General features: G+C 40.9%; 1 pseudogene; it reads right to left on the bottom strand.

The window, feature by feature from the left end:
* Positions 1-207: 207 nt before the first annotated feature.
* On the bottom strand, positions 208-27,195 carry LOC129721041 (calpain-A-like; annotated as a pseudogene).

The following is a 27,195-nucleotide window of genomic DNA, read 5'->3' as shown; positions in this document are numbered from 1 at the left end:
GATCGTCCCAAAGGGAAAAAAGAACTGGTTCAAGAAATTCTTTTCACTACGTTCAGCAGAGTGCTCCGGAAGACTGTGAAATAAAAAAAAGTCAAAGTCGAATAGAGAGATGAACAATTTATGATTGGCTCAAACGAAAAACTTTTAAAAACTTCCAATTAATAGTTAAATATACTGCCTTGAAAACTTTGCAGTAGTAAATATAATTTAAGAATAAATTGTTTTGTGGATCCATATTGAATGATGCGATGTTCGTACCATTGACGTCCTTTGCTTTAAATATGTCTAAAAAGGATAACAGAATTAATATGATTACACTGTTTAACGATATTGTGGGTTCCTACCAATCATGGTTCTAATTTTAACCGCACAGGTGACGAAATCGTCGAACCAAACCGCCGTACCGATGCATTAGGCTATTAAGAATCTTGTTGTTGAGATTGTATCCAGCCGACTGTAGCGCCGTTCGTAGCTCGAATGGATTCAACCGACCGGTTTGATTTTGGTCGTACAACTTGAAGACCGCCTTCCAGCGTACGATCTCGGTCAGCAACTTTTGGAACTCCACGAAGCCCAACTTCCCGGACCCATCTTCGTCTAGCATGGCGACTATCGAACGGCAGGCATCCTTCGAGAAACCAGCTACCGTTGGATCCGCTGAAAAATGGATATAACCTTATTAATGGGAACTTACTAAAGGACGAAAAATACCTACCTGATTTTTTTTTCTTGGTAATTTTTTTCTTGGTAAGCGCCGAGTCTGCGGAAATCGTTTGTGCGGAACGTCCTGTATCCTGCAGGATTGCCAGCCACCAGGTTTATCGGAAGCAATTGAGGAAGCAGGTTTCAAATAAACTTAACTAAACTAAACAAAAATAAATGGGTTCCTACCGGGGCTAGCTGATAGCTTTGGGAAAGTCCTTTGGCTACAATAGCTATGTCATCACGGTAGCAATGATCTAGCACTAGTTTCAGCTCCATCCAGTCCACTTCGCCATCTTCTCCGGACACATCAATGAATAGTTTCTCCATCGCCTCCCGTTGGGGGTCCGGCTTCGTTGGGTCCGGAAGGGTTTGATCGATCTGCAGAAGGGATTGTTCATTTTAATTGATAAGTCAATTGACTGGTGAAAGAGTGAAACATGCATTTAAAATGTGTGTTTTTTTTGTTAAAATAATACACTTACTGTTGCAGCTGGCCTGGTGTTATAACTGGTTGGGACCTTAAAACATTAGCAGAATATACAGCAATGCAGAAACATTTAGTGAAATATTCGCATTTTAACTACTAGCATTATTCATTACATTTATCTCTAAAGTGCACTAACACTGACAAGTCGCTACGATGGGAACAGGGAAATGAAAGGCATATTTGTCAGGCAGTTAGAAACATAACGTTATGCAACTCGTGCAATGTCGACCCAACTTACCCGAGGATCCATTTCGCAGACCCCTACGCATTGGTCATTTTCGCTCATGCAACTCGGGCACTCGGAAAACACCCGAATCAGGAATTCACCCTCGGTGTTCGGATCAAAAGTAGACCGGATTATCACGTACGTTCCGGTATCTAGTCGGAATCGACAGGTAACTTCGCGTAGATTGATGAAATTGGATTTTGCCACCGAAGCGTTGCGGAGGAAAATTCTTTTGGCAGAGATTTTTCTTGAGATCGTCTTCGCCAACACGGTATATGACAAACCCTATCGTCAGACAGTCGATTCCTTTGTTCCGCTTGGGACGTCGATTATTTTGCATCAGAGCAACGATAACTGTCGCTTTGGCATCGTCATCATCCTTGTCCGGATCTTCCAAACTAATAACATATTGTGGATTATGCCAAAAAGTATCCGGATAATTTCGGCAGCCTCCTGCCGTGCTTCCGATCGCCCATTCGCCCTCAAACGATGCTTGCTTCCAAGGGTAGTCCATCATCTGACGAACCATCGGACAATTAGGACTGAGATTACAGATCTCAACTTGGTCGAAATATTTAACAAAATCCTGATACGACATCCAGAACTCGCCATCTACATCAAAAGTTAATCCGACCTCGCGCTTGGTTTCCTCCGGAATAAACTTCCACTCTGGTGACTTGTCACTCCAAGCTCCATTCCACTCGTTGGCATTTCCCCACGGGTTCCTCAGTCGTAACAATGGAACTTTCCCTTTCGTCCTTGGTGTTTCTATATCTACCATCTTGGCCGTAGTGATCGAATACGCATGACCCCGGATCAAACCTTGAGCAGTTTCGGCTTCAAGTTTGTTCGGGTCCGGTTCCAAACTGCACGCAAACATAGCGTGTTTTCGAAAGCCCTTCTCGATGATCTGAAACAAATCCTTCGGAGCTTTTCAATTTCGAACGTTTCCGTAACTCCTCCTGTGGAGTCTTCCATCGCTTCACTAGCTGACCCACCTCGCAATGTCTCGTAAGATCCGAACAGCTTAGCGTACGCTTTCTCCAGCAATGCACTCCAAAACTCATTCTTCTCACTGGATCGCATATAGACCAAACTTCCGTTGGTCGTCGGCAAACGGTCGTCAATCACCACGTCACACCAGTGACCGAATCTTGGCGGGAAGTTCGGGATCCTCGAAAAGGGTACCGGTACCTCGACAGCGGTCACGTAGCTCGTAAAAGTCTTGCGCTTCCGCGCTATGGGGGTCTTTCTTGAATTGCGGTTTCTGAGGAAAGATTGAAAGACGTTGATTAGCTGACTACTTTGTGCTTTTGTGACCAGATTGACTTATATGGATTACGTATTATATGCTCGCCAAGATTTTCATGTTTTTTAACCTACCACTGTAAACCATTGTGAAATAAGGTATTTATAATTCATAACGGTGACGTGAACTATGAATGGAATGACCTGTGTCACCTATAGGGCCAATCGGCTGAGCTGGATAATTAGTTCAGTGCTATAAGTTACATTCGGACGGGTCGTAGCCTACCTAATAACTATTGCATTTTTTCTTCAATTGAAGGCTTTGTTCATGAATTCATGAATTTTATGTCAAATTTTATGGTTAACGGACTTGCAAATAATACAAAAAACATTGGTTCCTCTAACTCTAACACTTTTGGAATTTACAATACTACATATATACACTTCAGTTTATTTCACAAACCTTCGTCAACTTTGATCTAAAAACTGTCAATACTGAAATCGGGGTAGAATGCACGAAAATTGCTTGAAAACTTAGGGTATGTTCCATTGCCTTTGATTTTACGTCTGAGATTTCAAGCGCTTCTCTATTCGCGTGCTGATATCTGCAATTTGCGTATTAACCTTCTGCGTATGCTCCAATATTGGCCTTTGTTGTGGTGCATCTTGGCCAAGAATTTGTTTGGCAATGGAAAATGAAACCGCCACAAGTGTTATTAGATTTAAAACGGTTAGAGTAGTGAGTAGCAAAAGTACGCACGGAGTAAAAGTACGCATTGGCCTTTTCGGAACATACGAGCGAAATACACTGGCAACATTTTGTGAATTTGCAGTATTATAACGTCAGGTAATCACACATGTAAACACATAAGATTCCGTTTAAATGGTGCAAAGCTATGAGGAAAATTGTGTTTTGAGCTGTATTGATCTAATTTTCTTAGTTTTGAAAAATATGATTGACCTATTGGAAAACTACAGAAACTCGAAATCAACAGAACCCAAAAAACTCTTGAATAATTGTGGTTTGTAGTGTGACTTTGTTTTGGCGAAAATATTTTGAAATTTGTCATAAAACTCAAACCAGCTGGAAAACTTATCGTGAGGCAAAAGTACGCACTAAGTGCTATTAACCGTAATGAAAAAATATGTTTAATAACAATGCTTTTGTACACAAATTACTCAAGAATAACCAGTGATATGTGAATATGCTCCGAAGCTGAGGAATATTATGGTTTTATGATCATATTAATAGAATCTTAAGTACAACCATTTTAATGGTTTTGTTGATTTGCTTTCAAAATGGTCCTTCCGCGATAAATTGGGGCTTCTAGAAGCCATAAAAACAATAAAAAACAAGGTCAAATACCATCCAATATTTATTTTCGCAACCGGGATGATGCCCACAGATCGGAAAATGGCCAAGACGCCATTTTGAATTCCAAGATGTCAACTTTCGGTTTCTAGAAAACAACCTAAGATGGTCAAATACCCTCCAATAAATGTATTTTCGTAATCGAGATGATGTCCAGAGCGTGCATAACGACATTTCGGATTCCAAGAGATGACTTCCGGTTCCTGGAAAATAATATGGGTATTTTTGGAATCGGGATGATGCTCTGACACTATTTAATGACACCAGACGCCATTTTGGGTTCCTAGATGTCGACTTCCGGTTTTTAGAAAAAATAAAAAAGGTTTTTATAAGAAATAGAACAATGCCCTGAAACCAAAAATCGACCCCAGACGCCATTTTAAAATTCTAGATGGTGACTTTCGGTTCGTCTGGTGTCGTGTTCAGATCTCCTGGCACCATTCCGAATCCAAAAGTGTTCATATGAGACGGTATTTGGTCAATTTTGGAAGTTTTTCAGAAACTGGAAGTCGCCATCTTGAATTTGAAAAACGCGTTCAAAGTTGATTTCTGGTGTCTGCGCATCATCCCAATCCGTGGAATACACACATCGGTATTCGGTCATTTTGGGTTGTGTTTCGAAAACCGGAAGTCACCATCTTGGAATTCAAGAAGGCTTCTGGATCGTTTTCAGGTCTCTTGACATCATTCCGAATCCGAAATGACTCATATGGGGTGGTACTTGGTCAATTTTTACTGTTTACCGCAAACCGGAAGTCACCATCTTCAATTTAAAAATAGCGTCCGAAATTAAATTTTGACCTCAGAGCATCAATTCGATTCCAGAAAGACCCATATCGGGTGGTATTCAATCATTTATGGTTGTTTTGCGGAAACCAGAAGTCCCCAAGTAACACACAAAAAATGTTAGGAAAGAATTCACAATGACAGTAGTCATATAAGAGTACTATAAGCGCAATTGAAAACTTGTGTTGTTATATTCTCATTCTCGAGATGTTCTTTCATAGCATAATTGTATTATATAGATCAGCGGTTCTCAACCTTTTTTTGTTCGCGTATCCCTTGGCGATATTTTTCATATCGATGGAACCCCTGGTTTGAAATGTTTTCGCAGAGTGGAAGAGAGTAGTGATAGATCATGTTGTGGTAGTCCTTTTTAGGTTTTAAATTAAACTACGGTTTGTTTGAATGCATACAGTCCGCCATTACTGATTTTTCTTTCGCGTACCCCCTGAAGGCTTTCGAGTACCCCCAGGGGTACGCGTACCCCAGGTTGAGAACCGCTGATATAGATTATTGAATATAAACTGCTGCTGCTCGTCTGTAACTTGTGCTTATGATGTTATCAAAACTGCACAGAAAACAACTTTAAGATGTTTTTGAATAGCATGGGTTAAGCGAACAATAACTATTACATGAATGGCACTTGTTATCAAGTTGTCTTCCAGATGTTTACACAATTAGAAAAACTGTGTATGAAATGCCCAGCCGGGGCAGCCGCACCAGTTCAATATTACACGCCTAATAACAATACTACGTACCTGCAAAGTGCTTTCCTTATGGTTGGTCCTAGTATTCAGCAGCCAACGCTAAATTACTTGATCTAAATGTTATTAAAATTATTTGAACGATTTCAATAAAACTATTCGAGGTGGGTCGAAATGTGGCATGAAAAGATAAGCAAAACGCTTGCAGTGCAACCAATATGACTTTTTTATTACCGTAGATCTAACAATATTTTCTAGTTTTGTTATATTTTAAGTCGATTCGAAGATATTCTCATTGACCAACTTACCCCGTAACCAACTAGCCCCGCTCTACCCTATTATTCGATTATATACATTACATTTTAAATTTGTTTTATTTTCATTGACCTGCAAAAGTTGTTAAAAATAATCATTCTGGCATCAACGGTGTGGATGACGACCGTAACGAAAAGAAAAATAAGAAGCCAGCTGTCGCGTCTTGTCTCCAGGGTGTATGAAAGATTTCAATAAAAGAAGTATAAATTCTGTTAATTTTCCGTGTAAAATGCGTTCTTTCCACCACAAGGGAGCGCTGCAAAATGCACTGAGCACTAAGCAATTTTCGAATCACAGATGACCTTCCGTTCTGTGACCATAGTCCTGCGTCAAACATTTGGTCGTGGTTCCAACACCACCTTCTAACTATTTGCTTGATTAATTGCCGTTGTTTTCGCCACAAAGCAACGCTTCGTTTAAAATATTTTTAAAGCGTAGGGAAAGCGAGTAACATTTAGCGCAAACAGCGTTGAATACATGTCATAACTTTGAAGCTGTCCGACTTTATCTCATAAGTTACAGACGAGGGATTTAAAATATATTTTTTATAAATATAATGGTAGCTATCATCTTGCTAGATTGTTTGTAAATCGGCCATCAACGTATCCGATTGCTTCTAAAGAGCTTTTAGGATAGAAGATAAATATAGTTTCTTGGTCGGATACTTAGTTCGTTAGGGAGAAATACAGATTTACTTTGTGTCACTTTTTATACAGTGATGATTTATACAGGATTCAGATAATATTGGTTGAAAGTTATAAAATATTGCAATTGTTTTTTTTCTTTTGAATTGGTGCATTGAAAAATGCTGAAATGAGAATGTTAATAACGATGCATCAGTATTGAAAATAAGATTGACTTTCTAAGCTGTACAATTGCTTTAATACAGCGCTGCAGCGCTTCTCAACCTTTTTTTATCCGCGTACCCCTTCAACGATATTTTCCAAATCAATTGTACCATTTGTTCTCGTAGCATGGGAGAGAGTAGTGGTAGATCATGTTGTGGTGGTCAAGTTCAGGTTTCAAATTAAACAATGCTTTGTTTGATTGCTACAGTCGTGTTTTAAGAGCAATAGTGAAAATCATATGAAGTATTATAAAGAAGCATTGCTTTGTAAGCCATTACTGATTTTTTTCTCGCGTACTCCTAGGAGCACTAAGAATTTGTTATATGAACTGAAGACAAAATATGGCCATACTCAGAAAAACATTTGGTGGGACTGATATGCTATTATTTTTAAGATGGGACTGTTTGACCTCACATTTTTCTCTGACTTTTTCAAATTAAACACACTTTTTTGTTTTCTTAATCGATAGTAAGGCAAGAAATAGATGGAATCTGATATGAGCCCCGAGTGCGTGGATGCGGAAGGGACTGCTGAGCATGTCTTCTTCGTATGTCCTCGTTTTGCGCGTGCGCGTAGCGACATGATGGTAATAAGCGGGCTGCCAGACTCCGGACAACCTAGTTCAGAGGCAGGGTTACCACTTTTATATCTGTATTTTTCTTCAAAATTATCTGTACATCTGAACTAAGAATATTGGATAGAAAAATTGTTACTTGCAGAATATATTCTCTACGTGATGTTTACACAGGTTTTTAAATTTATTTTTTTAAGTTTTCATCTCCTTGGTCTGCAACGTAGCTGTTAGCTTTCAAAATTGAGATCATTAGCTTGTTATTGAACGTATGTGTTCTAACCAAGTCGAAGAATGTGGATTTATTTGAAAAAAATCTAACACATGATCTGTAACGGAAACATAAATTTACCATCCCGCCTAAGGGTGTCCAACATATCAGACCAAGTTAAGTCAATTATTTCAATGAATCTTTCGATCAAAAAGTTTGTTTTAAGCGTACGAAATCCTAAAGTTGCAAAACAGGCTACAAGTTGACCACCAACACGCCAGTGTTAGCTAACTGCCAGTATCCAGGTTAGTTAGCTAATTTGCTAAGAGACTTGATAGAGCCAGGAGATTTCACAAAGCATAAAAGCCGCTCCCCGAAGCAATACTTAGCGGCCGTCCCGGGGAGTATTATGGGCTGAAGACTGGAGGCGAATAGTAGTTCCCTGAGGTTAGTTATCTCAGGCGTTTGGTTGCAAATTTCCCATCCACCTGAAAATAAAAAAAACAAACGCATACCTACGTACACACGCACGCATTAATCGTCATACACTTAAGCGTAGATAACTTTCGACAAGAACATCCAATTTTGTTAGTTCTGGTTTCATTTGGAAGATTTTTTTTTACTTGTAAGATAATTCACATATTTTGAAAAATATGCTAAAAACATTTTTTATTACGTTTTTTCATAACTTTTGAACTATAAGTGTAATAAATGTAAAGTGTTGGTAAAATTCATTATTTGAGGGTTTGACAAGTAGCCCGTTTCTTACGCTACTTTTGAGATATTGAAGTTCAGCGTCGCACACAAATTACGTAACGCTGAAAATCTAGATGTAAGACCCCCTCCCCTTTTATTCGTTGTTTTGCTTTCGTCTTGATTAGACGCAAATTGTTTATCTCCGTTTGATTCGCAAAATAACATTACACGAGTTATCGTACGGGTGTTTTTTTTGTCGATTAGTTCTTGTGCTGCGCGATAACAATAGCCTGCAGTATATCGGCAGAAACATCTTCTGCACACTGGTAGGGGCAGGCTACTCCGCCAGTGATCTGATACGCAGCTCCCGCAGCAATTCTCCCGCACCGCTGTTACCCCGCTAGCAGCACGGACCATCATACGATCGAGCGAGTGGAAGTCAACTACAAGTGGCATCTACAAGGTCGAGTGTAAGATACGGCCACTGTGTCACAACACGAAGCTGGATCGTCATTGTTTGTTTTGCGGAGACACTCGATTAATCCAACTATCAGCCGTGAGGTCGTGACTTAGACGTTCGGTGAAGTATTCACTTTAGAATTTTTATCATTATTATTAATATTACTATTATTATTGTTATTATTATAATTATTGTTATTATTATTATTATTGTTATAATTATTATTATTACTATTATTACTATTGTTATTAGTATTAGTATTACTTTTTTTTTATTTCGATCCATTGTAGTTTGAAAAATTGTTTTTAAAATTTATTATCAACTACTTGAACACCCTCCCCCCCCCCACATTCGAATATTTATCGTTTGTGTGCGGTAGAGCTCCCGCAAAATGGACGACATGCAGGTGCAACTATTCCTGGATGTGGAAACAAATGGGGAAGAGATTGAGATCTTCCCCATCAATTCCCCTCTACCTTCCCCGCTAACTAGCCCCGTACCAAGGGTACCGGTAACACGGGTGAAAGCTTACCCAGATGCTTCGAAAGGTCCGTTCGTAGTTTTCTTTAGGCCCATAAAGAAGCCTCTTAACATTATACAAATAGGCAAGGACCTGGCAAAACAGTTTTCGGACGTAACCGAAATTACAAAGGTTAGACCGAACAAACTGCGAGTTGTCGTGAGTAGCTTGAAGCAAGCAAACGCAATTGCTAGCTACGAGCTCTTCACGAGAGAGTACCGCGTGTACATCCCTGCCAAGGACGTGGAGATCGACGGTGTGGTTACCGAAGGAAGCCTCACGGTCGATGACATTTTGCGTCACGGGGTTGGCTGCTTCAAGAACCCCCTGATTCAAGATGTAAAGATACTGGATGTCAAGCAATTGCATTCAGTATTCATCGAAGAAGGAAAGAAGAAATTCCTCCCTTCGGATTCCTTCCGTGTAACATTCGCCGGATCCGCACTGCCGAACTACATCTCTTTGGACAGGGTTCGTCTGCCTGTACGCCTGTTCGTACCGCGGGTCATGCATTGCCAAAACTGCAAGCAGTTAGGTCATACAGCCACCTACTGCTGCAACAAGGCACGCTGCAGCAAGTGTGGAGGCAATCATGCTGAGACCGCTTGCAGTGAGGATACTGAAAAGTGTCTTTACTGCGAGGGATCTCGGCATGACCTTTCGGCGTGTCCCGCGTACAAACAGCGCGAGGAAAAAATCAAGCGTTCCCTCAAGGAACGATCAAAGCGCTCTTTTGCAGAAATGCTTAAGAGGGCTGAGCCACCCTCGACAGGAAACATCTTCTCCTTTTTGCCAACCGATGAGGGTACATCTGACGATCCCGTCGAAGGGTGTTCTTATGCCTTGCCAGAGGGATCTAGGAAGAGGAGAATGCTCAACTCTCTTAATCTTTCTCGCAAAGGTCGTAAGATAACCCCTAGCGAAATGACCAATAAAACATCACAAAAAGGAAGCGGTGAAGAAAAACCGAAGCAAGTACCCCCCGGTTTTATTTTCAAATTAAACCAGGAGTTCCCACCGCTTTCTGGGGCACCAAAAACCCCTCGTGCACCCATTCCTCGATCAGAAGACATAAAAGAAACAGGGTTCATAAAATTCTCTGATATTGTGGACTGGATATTTAAAACATTCAACATACCAGATCCCCTTCAAAACATTCTTCTTGCCCTTCTCCCTACAGTGAAAACCTTTTTGAAGCAACTCACAGCAACTTGGCCCCTCATTTCAGCTATCGTATCTTTCGATGACTAATACGTCGAAAGAGGTTAGGAATTTTGTCACTGTGTTACAGTGGAGCTGCAGAAGTATCATCCCCAAATTCGATTTATTTTCACATTTGATAAACACATACAATTGTGATGCGTTCGCGCTCTGTGAAACCTTTCTCAATTCAAATGACCAACTTAATTTCCACGATTTCAACATCATTCGTCGAGATCGAGACTCACACGGTGGAAGGGTACTTTTAGGGATCAAAAAGTGCTATTCTTTTTTCAGAATCGACCTCCCCTCGATCTCGAATATTGAAGTTGTTGCCATTCAAACGAATATGAATGGAAAAGACCTATGCCTTGTTTCGTTATATATCCCTCCATCCGCGCGGATTGAACAGAGGCATCTCACTGATATAGCAGAGTTGCTTCCCGCGCCTTTTTTGATATTGGAAGATTTTAATTCTCACTGTTCGCTATGGGGGTCGCTGTATGACGACAACCGATCTTCTTTAATCTGTAACTTAATCGACGACTTCAATATGACACTTTTGAATACTGGGGAAGCGACACGTGTACCTAATCCTCCAGCACGTCAATTGTTTCAATGAATCTTCCGATCAAAAAGTTTGTTTTAAGCGTACGAAATTCGCTATTTCGCCCTTGTCGGTCAGTTGCTGATACCAATTTGGGGAATTGACGCATCAAATCTTTTAAAATTTCCAATTTCAAAACGATTCAAGATTACTTATAGCTGCCGTTTTTGCAACAGGATCGGTGAAATCGCACCTCTTTGCAATTTGTTTCACAAATTGTGCATAGAAATCCCGACAAATATTTCTAAACGTTAGTTTTCGCGCTGCGTTTAATTCACATCCCTGTTCAGAGGGTGTGTGAAGACTCGAACATCTGGAGGGCGGTTTGTGCAGCCGCCTCACAAATAGTCCTAAAGTTGCAAAACAGGCTACAGGTTGACCACCAACACGCCAGTGTTAGCTAACTGCCAGTATCCAGGTTAGTTAGCTAATTTGCTAAGAGACTTGATAGAGCCAGGAGATTTCACAAAGCATAAAAGCCGCTCCCCGAAGCAATACTTAGCGGCCGTCCCGGGGAGTATTATGGGCTGAAGACTGGAGGCGAATAGTAGTTCCCTGAGGTTAGTTATCTCAGGCGTTTGGTTGCAAATTTCCCATCCACCTGAAAATAAAAAAAACAAACGCATACCTACGTACACACGCACGCATTAATCGTCATACACTTAAGCGTAGATAACTTTCGACAAGAACATCCAATTTTGTTAGTTCTGGTTTCATTTGGAAGATTTTTTTTTACTTGTAAGATAATTCACATATTTTGAAAAATATGCTAAAAACATTTTTTATTACGTTTTTTCATAACTTTTGAACTATAAGTGTAATAAATGTAAAGTGTTGGTAAAATTCATTATTTGAGGGTTTGACAAGTAGCCCGTTTCTTACGCTACTTTTGAGATATTGAAGTTCAGCGTCGCACACAAATTACGTAACGCTGAAAATCTAGATGTAAGACCCCCTCCCCTTTTATTCGTTGTTTTGCTTTCGTCTTGATTAGACGCAAATTGTTTATCTCCGTTTGATTCGCAAAATAACATTACACGAGTTATCGTACGGGTGTTTTTTTTGTCGATTAGTTCTTGTGCTGCGCGATAACAATAGCCTGCAGTATATCGGCAGAAACATCTTCTGCACACTGGTAGGGGCAGGCTACTCCGCCAGTGATCTGATACGCAGCTCCCGCAGCAATTCTCCCGCACCGCTGTTACCCCGCTAGCAGCACGGACCATCATACGATCGAGCGAGTGGAAGTCAACTACAAGTGGCATCTACAAGGTCGAGTGTAAGATACGGCCACTGTGTCACAACACGAAGCTGGATCGTCATTGTTTGTTTTGCGGAGACACTCGATTAATCCAACTATCAGCCGTGAGGTCGTGACTTAGACGTTCGGTGAAGTATTCACTTTAGAATTTTTATCATTATTATTAATATTACTATTATTATTGTTATTATTATAATTATTGTTATTATTATTATTATTGTTATAATTATTATTATTACTATTATTACTATTGTTATTAGTATTAGTATTACTTTTTTTTTATTTCGATCCATTGTAGTTTGAAAAATTGTTTTTAAAATTTATTATCAACTACTTGAACACCCTCCCCCCCCCCACATTCGAATATTTATCGTTTGTGTGCGGTAGAGCTCCCGCAAAATGGACGACATGCAGGTGCAACTATTCCTGGATGTGGAAACAAATGGGGAAGAGATTGAGATCTTCCCCATCAATTCCCCTCTACCTTCCCCGCTACCTAGCCCCGTACCAAGGGTACCGGTAACACGGGTGAAAGCTTACCCAGATGCTTCGAAAGGTCCGTTCGTAGTTTTCTTTAGGCCCATAAAGAAGCCTCTTAACATTATACAAATAGGCAAGGACCTGGCAAAACAGTTTTCGGACGTAACCGAAATTACAAAGGTTAGACCGAACAAACTGCGAGTTGTCGTGAGTAGCTTGAAGCAAGCAAACGCAATTGCTAGCTACGAGCTCTTCACGAGAGAGTACCGCGTGTACATCCCTGCCAAGGACGTGGAGATCGACGGTGTGGTTACCGAAGGAAGCCTCACGGTCGATGACATTTTGCGTCACGGGGTTGGCTGCTTCAAGAACCCCCTGATTCAAGATGTAAAGATACTGGATGTCAAGCAATTGCATTCAGTATTCATCGAAGAAGGAAAGAAGAAATTCCTCCCTTCGGATTCCTTCCGTGTAACATTCGCCGGATCCGCACTGCCGAACTACATCTCTTTGGACAGGGTTCGTCTGCCTGTACGCCTGTTCGTACCGCGGGTCATGCATTGCCAAAACTGCAAGCAGTTAGGTCATACAGCCACCTACTGCTGCAACAAGGCACGCTGCAGCAAGTGTGGAGGCAATCATGCTGAGACCGCTTGCAGTGAGGATACTGAAAAGTGTCTTTACTGCGAGGGATCTCGGCATGACCTTTCGGCGTGTCCCGCGTACAAACAGCGCGAGGAAAAAATCAAGCGTTCCCTCAAGGAACGATCAAAGCGCTCTTTTGCAGAAATGCTTAAGAGGGCTGAGCCACCCTCGACAGGAAACATCTTCTCCTTTTTGCCAACCGATGAGGGTACATCTGACGATCCCGTCGAAGGGTGTTCTTATGCCTTGCCAGAGGGATCTAGGAAGAGGAGAATGCTCAACTCTCTTAATCTTTCTCGCAAAGGTCGTAAGATAACCCCTAGCGAAATGACCAATAAAACATCACAAAAAGGAAGCGGTGAAGAAAAACCGAAGCAAGTACCCCCCGGTTTTATTTTCAAATTAAACCAGGAGTTCCCACCGCTTTCTGGGGCACCAAAAACCCCTCGTGCACCCATTCCTCGATCAGAAGACATAAAAGAAACAGGGTTCATGAAATTCTCTGATATTGTGGACTGGATATTTAAAACATTCAACATACCAGATCCCCTTCAAAACATTCTTCTTGCCCTTCTCCCTACAGTGAAAACCTTTTTGAAGCAACTCACAGCAACTTGGCCCCTCATTTCAGCTATCGTATCTTTCGATGACTAATACGTCGAAAGAGGTTAGGAATTTTGTCACTGTGTTACAGTGGAGCTGCAGAAGTATCATCCCCAAATTCGATTTATTTTCACATTTGATAAACACATACAATTGTGATGCGTTCGCGCTCTGTGAAACCTTTCTCAATTCAAATGACCAACTTAATTTCCACGATTTCAACATCATTCGTCGAGATCGAGACTCACACGGTGGAAGGGTACTTTTAGGGATCAAAAAGTGCTATTCTTTTTTCAGAATCGACCTCCCCTCGATCTCGAATATTGAAGTTGTTGCCATTCAAACGAATATGAATGGAAAAGACCTATGCCTTGTTTCGTTATATATCCCTCCATCCGCGCGGATTGAACAGAGGCATCTCACTGATATAGCAGAGTTGCTTCCCGCGCCTTTTTTGATATTGGAAGATTTTAATTCTCACTGTTCGCTATGGGGGTCGCTGTATGACGACAACCGATCTTCTTTAATCTGTAACTTAATCGACGACTTCAATATGACACTTTTGAATACTGGGGAAGCGACACGTGTACCTAATCCTCCAGCACGTCAATTGTTTCAATGAATCTTCCGATCAAAAAGTTTGTTTTAAGCGTACGAAATTCGCTATTTCGCCCTTGTCGGTCAGTTGCTGATACCAATTTGGGGAATTGACGCATCAAATCTTTTAAAATTTCCAATTTCAAAACGATTCAAGATTACTTATAGCTGCCGTTTTTGCAACAGGATCGGTGAAATCGCACCTCTTTGCAATTTGTTTCACAAATTGTGCATAGAAATCCCGACAAATATTTCTAAACGTTAGTTTTCGCGCTGCGTTTAATTCACATCCCTGTTCAGAGGGTGTGTGAAGACTCGAACATCTGGAGGGCGGTTTGTGCAGCCGCCTCACAAATAGTCCTAAAGTTGCAAAACAGGCTACAGGTTGACCACCAACACGCCAGTGTTAGCTAACTGCCAGTATCCAGGTTAGTTAGCTAATTTGCTAAGAGACTTGATAGAGCCAGGAGATTTCACAAAGCATAAAAGCCGCTCCCCGAAGCAATACTTAGCGGCCGTCCCGGGGAGTATTATGGGCTGAAGACTGGAGGCGAATAGTAGTTCCCTGAGGTTAGTTATCTCAGGCGTTTGGTTGCAAATTTCCCATCCACCTGAAAATAAAAAAAACAAACGCATACCTACGTACACACGCACGCATTAATCGTCATACACTTAAGCGTAGATAACTTTCGACAAGAACATCCAATTTTGTTAGTTCTGGTTTCATTTGGAAGATTTTTTTTTACTTGTAAGATAATTCACATATTTTGAAAAATATGCTAAAAACATTTTTTATTACGTTTTTTCATAACTTTTGAACTATAAGTGTAATAAATGTAAAGTGTTGGTAAAATTCATTATTTGAGGGTTTGACAAGTAGCCCGTTTCTTACGCTACTTTTGAGATATTGAAGTTCAGCGTCGCACACAAATTACGTAACGCTGAAAATCTAGATGTAAGACCCCCTCCCCTTTTATTCGTTGTTTTGCTTTCGTCTTGATTAGACGCAAATTGTTTATCTCCGTTTGATTCGCAAAATAACATTACACGAGTTATCGTACGGGTGTTTTTTTTGTCGATTAGTTCTTGTGCTGCGCGATAACAATAGCCTGCAGTATATCGGCAGAAACATCTTCTGCACACTGGTAGGGGCAGGCTACTCCGCCAGTGATCTGATACGCAGCTCCCGCAGCAATACTCCCGCACCGCTGTTACCCCGCTAGCAGCACGGACCATCATACGATCGAGCGAGTGGAAGTCAACTACAAGTGGCATCTACAAGGTCGAGTGTAAGATACGGCCACTGTGTCACAACACGAAGCTGGATCGTCATTGTTTGTTTTGCGGAGACACTCGATTAATCCAACTATCAGCCGTGAGGTCGTGACTTAGACGTTCGGTGAAGTATTCACTTTAGAATTTTTATCATTATTATTAATATTACTATTATTATTGTTATTATTATAATTATTGTTATTATTATTATTATTGTTATAATTATTATTATTACTATTATTACTATTGTTATTAGTATTAGTATTACTTTTTTTTTTATTTTGATCCATTGTTGTTTGAAAAATTGTTTTTAAAATTTATTATCAACTACTTGAACACCCTTCCCCCCCCCACATTCGAATATTTATCGTTTGTGTGCGGTAGAGCTCCCGCAAAATGGACGACATGCAGGTGCAACTATTCCTGGATGTGGAAACAAATGGGGAAGAGATTGAGATCTTCCCCATCAATTCCCCTCTACCTTCCCCGCTACCTAGCCCCGTACCAAGGGTACCGGTAACACGGGTGAAAGCTTACCCAGATGCTTCGAAAGGTCCGTTCGTAGTTTTCTTTAGGCCCATAAAGAAGCCTCTTAACATTATACAAATAGGCAAGGACCTGGCAAAACAGTTTTCGGACGTAACCGAGATTACAAAGGTTAGACCGAACAAACTGCGAGTTGTCGTGAGTAGCTTTAAGCAAGCAAACGCAATCGCTAGCTACGAGCTCTTCACGAGAGAGTACCGCGTGTACATCCCTGCCAAGGACGTGGAGATCGACGGTGTGGTTACCGAAGGAAGCCTCACGGTCGATGACATTTTGCGTCACGGGGTTGGCTGCTTCAAGAACCCCCTGATTCAAGATGTAAAGATACTGGATGTCAAGCAATTGCATTCAGTATTCATCGAAGAAGGAAAGAAGAAATTCCTCCCTTCGGATTCCTTCCGTGTAACATTCGCCGGATCCGCACTGCCGAACTACATCTCTTTGGACAGGGTTCGTCTGCCTGTACGCCTGTTCGTACCGCGGGTCATGCATTGCCAAAACTGCAAGCAGTTAGGTCATACAGCCACCTACTGCTGCAACAAGGCACGCTGCAGCAAGTGTGGAGGCAATCATGCTGAGACCGCTTGCAGTGAGGATACTGAAAAGTGTCTTTACTGCGAGGGATCTCGGCATGACCTTTCGGCGTGTCCCGCGTACAAACAGCGCGAGGAAAAAATCAAGCGTTCCCTCAAGGAACGATCAAAGCGCTCTTTTGCAGAAATGCTTAAGAGGGCTGAGCCACCCTCGACAGGAAACATCTTTTCCTTTTTGCCAACCGATGAGGGTACATCTGACGATCCCGTCGAAGGGTGTTCTTATGCCTTGCCAGAGGGATCTAGGAAGAGGAGAATGCTCAACTCTCTTAATCTTTCTCGCAAAGGTCGTAAGATAACCCCTAGCGAAATGACCAATAAAACACCACAAAAAAGAAGCGGTGAAGAAAAACCGAAGCACACACTTAAAATTTTTTGCCGGGTCTCGGTAATTTATTGCCGAGAACGGCACCACTGGGTGCTCGGTTAAAAAAAATAATGACAGCTGTCACATTTTTTCGTGAATCTCGGTTCACCTAACTGATATTTCGGCTCGTTAATACTTTGTGCCGAAACTTCAGTTAGGTTGAACCGAGATTTTCGAAAAAATGTGACAGCTGCCATTTTTTTCTAACCGAGCACTCAGTGGTGCCGTTCTCGGCAAAAATTACCGAGACCCGGCAAAAAAATTTAAGTGTGCAAGTACCCCCCGGTTTTAATTTCAAATCAAACCAGGAGTTCCCACCGCTTCCTGGGGCACCAAAAACCCCTCGTGCACCCATTCCTCGATCAGAAGACATAAAAGAAACAGGGTTCATAAAATTCTCTGATATTGTGGACTGGATATTTAAAACATTCAACATACCAGATCCCCTTCAAAACATTCTTCTTGCCCTTCTCCCTACAGTGAAAACCTTTTTGAAGCAACTCACAGCAACTTGGCCCCTTATTTCAGCTATCGTATCTTTCGATGACTAATACGTCGAAAGAGGTTAGGAATTTTGTCACTGTGTTACAGTGGAGCTGCAGAAGTATCATCCCCAAATTCGATTTATTTTCACATTTGATAAACACATACAATTGTGATGCGTTCGCGCTCTGTGAAACCTTTCTCAATTCAAATGACCAACTTAATTTCCACGATTTCAACATCATTCGTCGAGATCGAGACTCACACGGTGGAAGGGTACTTTTAGGGATCAAAAAGTGCTATTTTTTTTTCAGAATCGACCTCCCCTCGATCTCGAATATTGAAGTTGTTGCCATTCAAACGAATATGAATGGAAAAGACCTATGCCTTGTTTCGTTATATATCCCTCCATCCGCGCGGATTGAACAGAGGCATCTCACTGATATAGCAGAGTTGCTTCCCGCGCCTTTTTTGATATTGGAAGATTTTAATTCTCACTGTTCGCTATGGGGGTCGCTGTATGACGACAACCGATCTTCTTTAATCTGTAACTTAATCGACGACTTCAATATGACACTTTTGAATACTGGGGAAGCGACACGTGTACCTAATCCTCCAGCACGTGAAAGCGTGCTTGTCCTTTGCTCGACATCACTAGCGTTAGATTGCCAGTGGAAAGTAATCAATGATCCCCACGGTAGTGATCACCTACCAATCGTTATTTCAATTGCTAATGGGTCAACTCCAACGGATCCAATCAAAATTGCGTATGACCTCACACGTAACATTGATTGGAAGTCCTATGAGACCATAAAATCGAAAAGATTCGAGTCCCACGGGGAACTTCCTCCGGAGGAAGAATACGCGTTCCTTTCTGGCTTGATCATCGACGCCGCGACTCAAGCTCAGACGAAACCGATACCCGGGGTAACGATTAGACGGCGCCCTCCCTCCAAGTGGTGGGACAAAGAGTGCTCAGACCTGTACGCGCGGAGGTCCTCGGTGTATTTGGCCTTCCGAGAACAAGGCACTATCGATTTGCTCCGAAAGTACGATGTACTGGATAGACAAATGAAGAGCTTGATAAAAGCAAAAAAACGCGGATACTGGCGGCGGTTTGTGAACGCGTTGTCGAGGGAAACAGCGATGAGCACTCTTCGGGATACCGCCAGACGCATGCGGAATCGTAACGTTTCGAATGAGTCCGAGGAGTATTCAGAGCGCTGGATACTCGATTTCGCCAAAAAGGTCTGTCCGGACTCTGTCCCCGAACAGAAGACCTTTCGCGACGCGTATTTAGTAGCTACGGAAGAGCCTCCATTTTCGATGTTGGAATTTTCAATGGCTCTCCTCTCGTGCAACAATAATGCTCCAGGGTTGGATAGAATTAAATTCAACTTGTTGAAGAATCTACCCGACTCTGCAAAAAGACACTTGTTGGACTTGTTCAACAAGTTTCTTGAGCTAAACATTGTTCCGCACGACTGGAGGGAGGTAAAAGTCATTGCTATTCGAAAACCCGAAAAACCTGCCTCTGATCACAATTCTTATAGGCCGATTGCTATGCTCTCCTGCCTCCGGAAATTAATGGAGAGAATGATCCTCTTACGGTTAGACAAATGGGTCGAAACAAATGGTTTACTTTCAGATACTCAATTTGGCTTCCGCCGGGGCAAAGGAACGAACGATTGCCTAGCGTTGCTTTCTACTGAAATTCAACTCGCATTTGCTCGAAAAGAGCAAATGGCTTCTGCATTCTTGGACATTAAGGGAGCTTTTGACTCTGTCTCTGTAGAAGTTTTAACCGAGAAACTTCATTCGCAGGGGCTTTCACCAAATTGAAATAATTTTTTGCTCAATTTGTTGTCAGAAAAGCATATGTATTTCTCACATGGCGATTCGACAACTCCCGAATTAGTTACATGGGCATTCCCCAGGGCTCATGCTTAAGTCCTCTCTTATATAATTTTTACGTCAATGACATCGATGAATGTCTTGCAAATTCATGCACGCTACGTCCACTTGCAGACGATAGCGTTGTATTCATTACTGGAAGCGAAGCTAACGATCTGCAAGGACCATTGCAAGATACCTTAGATAATTTGTCTGAATGGGCTCTTAAGCTGGGTATCGAATTCTCTCCGGAGAAAACTGAGCTGGTCGTTTTTTTCGAGGAAGCATAACCCAGCTCAGCTGCAGCTCCTACTAACGGGTAAAACAATCACTCAGGTTTTAGTCGCTAAATATCTCGGGGTCTGGTTTGACTCTAAATGCACCTGGGCTTGTCATATGAGGTATCTGACACAAAAATGCCAACAGAGGATCAATTTTCTTCGTACGATTACCGGAACCTGGTGGGGTGCCCACAGATAGTCTCAGTGCCATTGAGGCTCTGCGATCGATGAAGCCTGTGAAGCTCACCTGGTATTTCCTGGGGAAAATACGGCGGTTTTTAGGTGCTTTAACAGATAAAAATTACCGGGTTACCTTAGCGTGGGTCCCTTCTCATTGCTCGATTCCGGGTAATGAAAAGGCTGACTCTTTAGCTAAGGTGGGCATGCGTGTCATTCTCCTCAGTATGTGAAAGGAGAGGAGAAAAAATTCACCGCGCACTTCCCTTCCAGTATGTGCCTGCGTGTAGCAAATGCTTTCACCACACTGCTTCTTTCTCACTCCAAAGTGTCTCAACCAGCTTACAGAGAGACAAACACACTTCCAGCTCACCCCACATCTGATAGAAACAAGAGGGGTGAATCACTCTACAGAAAAAACGCAGAAGTGCACAACAGTGTCCATTGGCGAGTAGTCCGGAAGGTGAAAAAAAACTTACCGGGAAAAATGTAGTCCTCGTGAAGCTACGAACGAATCCCACCAGATTAAATTCGACCGGCACGAGCGGCACGAGCAACGCAGTCTATTTTTTTTCTCCCAATCTTTTTTCCTTTTCTGCCATGCTCAAGAAACCAACTGTGAAACACACCGCAGATAGCTCTGCAGTGTAATTATTGTGCGTGAAGTCCACACGTGTGAGAAAGTACACCATAGTTCATTGTCTCGCAAGAGAGAGATTTCAGATTTCACCGCAGTGCGTTCAGGTAGCTCAACAGAAAAAATAGTTTGTCGCTCTCTTCTAGCATGAGCGTATTGATTTGCTCTTTAGTGTGACGGCAGTCGTCTCCGCAGTGCAAGATGTTCTCCTGCACTCTAGAGGTTTACTGAGGAGAAAAGACAAGCATGAAGGTGGGTGCTATTGATGGTGATATTTATGAAAGACCAATTGCTTATGATGAATTTTATAGCATTTTGCGTCAGAGGACACTCAACAGTTGTCAATCATCATGGAATTCAGATGAACTGGGACGGTGGCTACATTCCATTTTTCCTAAGGTATCGACGAAAGCATGGTTCAAGGGGTTGGATGTAGGTCGGGACTTCATTCGCGTGATGTCCAGCCTTATGTCCAATCACTACACGTTAAACACGCATCTTTTTCGTATAGGGCTTGTAGACAGTAATCACTGCGTTTGTGGCGATGGCTACCATGATATCGAGCATGTTGTTTGGTCGTGTGCCGAATTCTGTGGTGTTAGGTCCGAGCTAATAGATTCCCTTCGGGCCCGAGGAAAACAACCGAACGTACCCGTTAGAGACATTCTGGGAAGCGGTGATCTCCAGTACATGACACAGCTATACGGGTTTATAAAAAATGCTGACATTAAATTTTGAATTTTTATCTATTTGTTAGATTACAATTCCCGTCACAAACTGAAAGAAAATGACACACCATGCTGGAGACACTAAGACGAAGACTCGGCATCTTTATGTTCACGCAGACACCTCAGACAAAACTGCTCAAATAGAACATCACTGCTAGCCATCAACAAATAAATAAATTCTGTAACTTAATATAGTTAAAATGAAAATTGTAACTCCCCTCTTCTCACCCTTAATCCCCACTAGCTCGTAGTCGGCCGCGAGATATAAAAAATGTGCCTCCCTCTTTTTCCTGCTAATTTAGAATTAAAAAGAATGTACTTGGCTCAGTTAAACATTAATTGTATCGTGCCGTGTCAAATAAACTATTTTGAAACTAAAAAAAACCCCTCCCCTTTTTGTAACAATAAGTAACGCTCGATGTGGCTTCCCCTAGAATTAGGTAACGCTGAACAATCCGACCCCCCTCCAAGTTTTCAATTTTGAGCAAACATCAATGTTACGTAACTCTCTCAACTACCCACCCTCCTTCTTATGTAACATTACGTTATTTGTGTACGACGCCTTTCATGTTTCTCACATTTTGATACAAAGCGCAACTGGGGCAACTAGACCTTCTATTCGACACTGAGAATCGGTCCAGCCGTATCTGAGAAAAGTGAGCTTGAAAATTGTACCAACACAAACTGTTTAATTTGTCGAACTGAGTCATCTTTAGTTTTACGAGTGATTGCTATACCTTTCTAGGAGAAAGGCAAAAATTCGAAACAAAAATAAAAATATCTCGCTTCATAAAACTACTATTCGCCATCCCAATAGGTTCACAATAAACTAGATTCGTAGTTTTGTTTTAAATATTAATGATTGAGAATGATATCATAGATTTTGTAAACATCACAATTATAGAATGTACCACAAGGAACAAACAAGATATATGTAAAAAAGTAGAGATGCACCGAATTTTCGGTCGCCGAATATTCGGGCCGAATATCAGCAAAAATTGGATTTTACCGAATATTCGGCTCGCCGAATAGTAAGTTTATTATTCGGCCGAATAAGCCGAATAGTGGCCAATGATTATCAGAAAATAATATAAAAGTATAGTGCAAAGTTTTATAAAACGGGGGTAAACGAAAACTGAAGATGTAACTTGGGCTTAGAAAGGAATATTCTCATTAAAACGGAACCGCAATCTCCACACAATATTTCATGTCTTGTCTGGATGAAGTATATTTTTTCTGAGCCAAAGTCACATCCTCAGTTCTCGTTCATTTCTCGCATTTTATTTTAAAATGTAGTTGTAACACAAACTTTTAAATTGTGTTAACCATAATCCTCAAAAACATTATTTTTAAACGACAACTCAAATAAGAACAAAAGTAGGTGCGCCACGGATTAGCGTGCCTTATTCCATAGACGCAAAATTAATTATTTCTTGTGTAATAGTTCGGACAATTTTCAATCGTTTTCGTACATGAACAATTGGAAAGCGAAAGAAACAACTTAAACTTCAAATAATACCCATTTGGTTATTTTGTTATCATACGATCAACGTTGTGTTCAGCCGAATATACGGCCGAATATTCGTCTCACCGAATAATGGAAAAAAGGTTATTCGGTATTCGGCCGAAGGCCGAATAGTGCTATTCGGTGCATCTCTATAAAAAAGCCACTAATCTATAATGAGATAATTAAAAAAGCCTCTAATCTCTAATCAATTGCCTCCATTTCCCCTAAAGATATCGCCGATCTGTGACAAAACGTCGGGCAGTATAAAATTGGGTCGTTCTGCTTTTTTGGAACTGCTCAGCCGAAAAAAAATCCAACTTGCATTATTAATAAAATTATCAAAAACGAAATATCTAATTCTATTTATACGAACCCATTACATGAAATAGGAAGGTGATAAATTAATCACAGCGTTGCTCAAATTTTCCAAACAGGCGCGGCTCGTAGGGTAAACAGGTATAATACGCCCCCCCCCTCTAAGGAACATCGTCAATATTGTAGCTATGTTTATCACAAACAACAAATGTTTCATGCATTTGGATACACTATTTAGTTGGTTTATGAGCATGAGCATGAGCATGATTGACCGCCCGCGGTTGCTACTCCGTTATTGCCAGATCAGCTGTTATTACACAGAGAACCAATGGGTGATGTTTGGGACTAACATTCATCCTCAATGTGTAAAAACTGGTGATCTTATCTTTATGTTAGGCAATACCAGCGCCGGCCGCATCCGAATGCAGGTCAAAGAAGGAGTGTGTATGGGAATATGTTGACGTGATACTCGCTTTATTGGAAGCCGAGAACACCTCTGCACTTCCACGAGAAATCACTGGGATGTTGGAGAAAAGGGTAGGGTTTGCAGCAGATTTCGTTTTGGTAAACGATGCGCTGAATTCGGGTACCGGGTTCATAGCAAATATCGCGCCTACAAGTTCATATTAACCTCCGCGAAAATTATTACGCGATTCGAACTCGTTCTGTTTGATATACCACCGAAAAAAGGGCACGCGAGAATACCGGAACTGCGATTAAATTAATACAGACTAAAATATTCGAACATTCCCTCAACAATTCATCATGCAACTATCGAAGAGAGTCTCCCATTGGTGTATCTCAGCCGACTACACAATGTTACGAGAGCTACGAAAGCTCTATCCACGTTAACGTCTCGACACTTCTATTGTTTCCTCCAAGAGGTTATACCGAAAACTACATCGCGTTGATAATCTATCTGTAGAAAACACGAACTCATGGAAGGTATCGACGTGACATTCGGACATCTGTACTGGAGTTGAGTCCACGTTAACGTCTCGCCACTTCTATCGTTTCTTCGTGAAGGACCCTCTTTATACCGAAAATTATAACGGTAGATATTCGGTCACCCGGAGATATGGCTTTCTGCTTAACAGGTCGACTAACGACATTCGTCTGTTCTTAAAAAGCGATTCACTACACTCTGTAAACCCTTAGATGTGCTTAACTAACCCGAGCCGAAGACGCGTTTACACCGGAGCGTTATGCACGGCAGCACTATTCCCTTCTACCGACGCAGACGCGCAGGGACACGATGTTTCGCACCGGTTCTCTCTTATAATAAATGAACTAAGATACCTACTGGCAAAGTTTCATGCCTCCAAAGCCTAAAAACTAGGAAAAATGCAAATATGCATATCAAACCAAACAAAGTGCTAAGTTTATTGACAAAATGCCAAAACAATCGCAATCAAAATTTAGTTGTCGTGGACTATCGTCAGCCCGACCAAAACGGTTACAGTATAATTAAATAAAAATTGTTTATGTGTATTACAATTGTCCAAAAGCTAGAAAAGTCATAAAATAAAAGCATAGAACTAAGTGAAATGTCTGTAACCGACCAGTTAGGGCATGGTAGACGATGGGATCAAATACTTGTCGAGCGCGATATTGAATTTTCAAACTATTTTTAAACTATATTGTAAAACTGCCTATTTTGTTTTGTAAGAGTGTCATGCATTCACAGCTCATTTTTCAAAAGCCAAACTAATTATAAAACGAGCCCAACAAGAGTCATCAGATTGAATTTAAGTTCGTAGTCTTTTTATTATAGCTGGCAACCCCGGGTCACTGGTCTACACCAAATAAAAACAAAAAAAAAGATTTTTGTTGCTATGTTTCTAGCCCCCGCGTGGCAAACGTCCATCGCGGATGAAACTTTGAACAGATTTTCAGTACTAAGGAAAAAATATACTTAGCTTATTAACAGAAATATGCATTAAGGAAATTCCATGATCTCAATAATCCGGCAAAAGATTTATCCTGCTTTATCTGTGTCCAGTGAGCACTGTTCTCTTCTGATAGTTATTTTCCCGTTTCTTTTTACGCCGGTCAAAGTCCAACGAAGTCGTTTTTTTTTCTCCACAAAACGCACATTCGAGAATAATCAAGGCCAATTAACGTATTTAACACCAACTTTTCATGTTTTTTTCACTGTTTTCACACGCAATAATTAAGAAAACTTAGCTATTAGCAACGCGTTGCACGTACTCCCACGATATACTTTGCGTATCACTGACCAGAGAAACAAAAATGACCGCACCAAACTTTGTTTCTCTATTTCAAAATCTTGATTAACCACAACTCCGGGCAGGAATAAACTAAATAATCCACCAATGAAAATGGCATTTATACCACTTTTTTCTAAAAAAAATTTAATATCCAAACTGACAGAAAAAAACCCGTCCGTTCGCGTTCATGGTTTACTCCGATCCCCATGGTTGGAAAATCGGATACACTATTTAGTTGGTTTATACATATTTACCCTATTCAGTGTGACATTTATCATTGCAGGGTATTTTAGAACTTCAAAAGATTTTCGCTCATACTCTTTGTGCGTGTTTGCTTTCTACTTTTTTATAATCACCTTTTTTTATTCTGCCCGGGGTTCACAAAATTAGACAACCTAACGATTAAAGCCGACAAAGCATAAATCTTCCAAGGAGGAATTAATGGAATTATCATTTGAGAAGTTAACATTTCGTTATGAATAGAAATTCCACACTTTGTGTTAAGACATATTTTTCGAAAGTTCTGAAACATTTCTGTAGATCTGCAGAAATTCTAGAGGTCATCTATACATTTTTTGTTAGGGGAATATAATTACGTTAGCCAACGATGTAAACTTTTTTAATATATAAATTGCGAAAACTTTTACAGGTAAAAGTTAACAGCAACTTTCTCGTGTTTTTATAAGTTTTTTCCAAAACTGCTTTGCTCAAAAACTATAGCCTCTGAAAATTCAAACAAATTTTAAAAAAAATGTGTACTGAAAAATATTTAATTTCAAAAATTTAAAAGCATTCTACTTAGAAACATTTTTTTAACAAATCCAAAGACCGTTCAATGTTGCAATTAAATTCCAGAAGGTGTCCATATCTGTGATTACGCGTAATCCCTCATATGCTTGCTCATAAATCATATCACACGTAATTTCGTTAACCCTGGCTGCTTTTCCGCACCATTGGATGACCACAAAATACAATGAAAAGTGACAGTGAAAATTTCACAAAATTTCTTCTCATTTCATAACAAAAAGGCTATTGTTACAGTCAAATCAAATCGCATTTTACAACACCAGGACCATTACAAGCATAAATCGATTAGCCGGTCAGTATTAACATACAGACGAGTCTTGGTGTCTCACATCTTTTCTTTTCGCGTCTCTCTTGAGCCTTGACAATGAATTTCGCTTGCCGCCGATGTGACGACGTCGAAACACAATTAATAATTCCTCGTGGTTTTTCAAATTTTCTGGCTCAAATCGTTTGTAGGAGTTACTTTCATTTTGCTCACAAGTATTAGGATTGTACACATTCACAGCAGATAAATCACACTCGTTTGAACGCCCATCGAATTGCACACGAAAATAATTCGTCGCGCTTCTGGCGGTAAGCTGTTTTCCAAAATTACACAGCACAAAGTTACAAATCACATCTTGTCGAGCGGTACCAGTATTTTTTCGATTATCCTTAAATTTTTGTTTTTTTTTTTTGTTTTGGTTGAATCGTATCTCTTACCCCATCGCGGCCGAACGTAATGGGCATGAAGCGTGTTCTGGACTGATGTAACCGTTTCGGACCACTGGTGCTATTATTGAATTCCTTTACCAAGGACTCGATCACTGATACCGG

The sequence above is a fragment of the Wyeomyia smithii genome, chromosome 2 (assembly GCF_029784165.1).
Source record: "Wyeomyia smithii strain HCP4-BCI-WySm-NY-G18 chromosome 2, ASM2978416v1, whole genome shotgun sequence".
Taxonomy (NCBI): domain Eukaryota; kingdom Metazoa; phylum Arthropoda; class Insecta; order Diptera; family Culicidae; genus Wyeomyia; species Wyeomyia smithii.
Note: the sequence above shows the minus strand (reverse complement) of the source record. Positions and strands in the feature narration are given on the sequence as shown.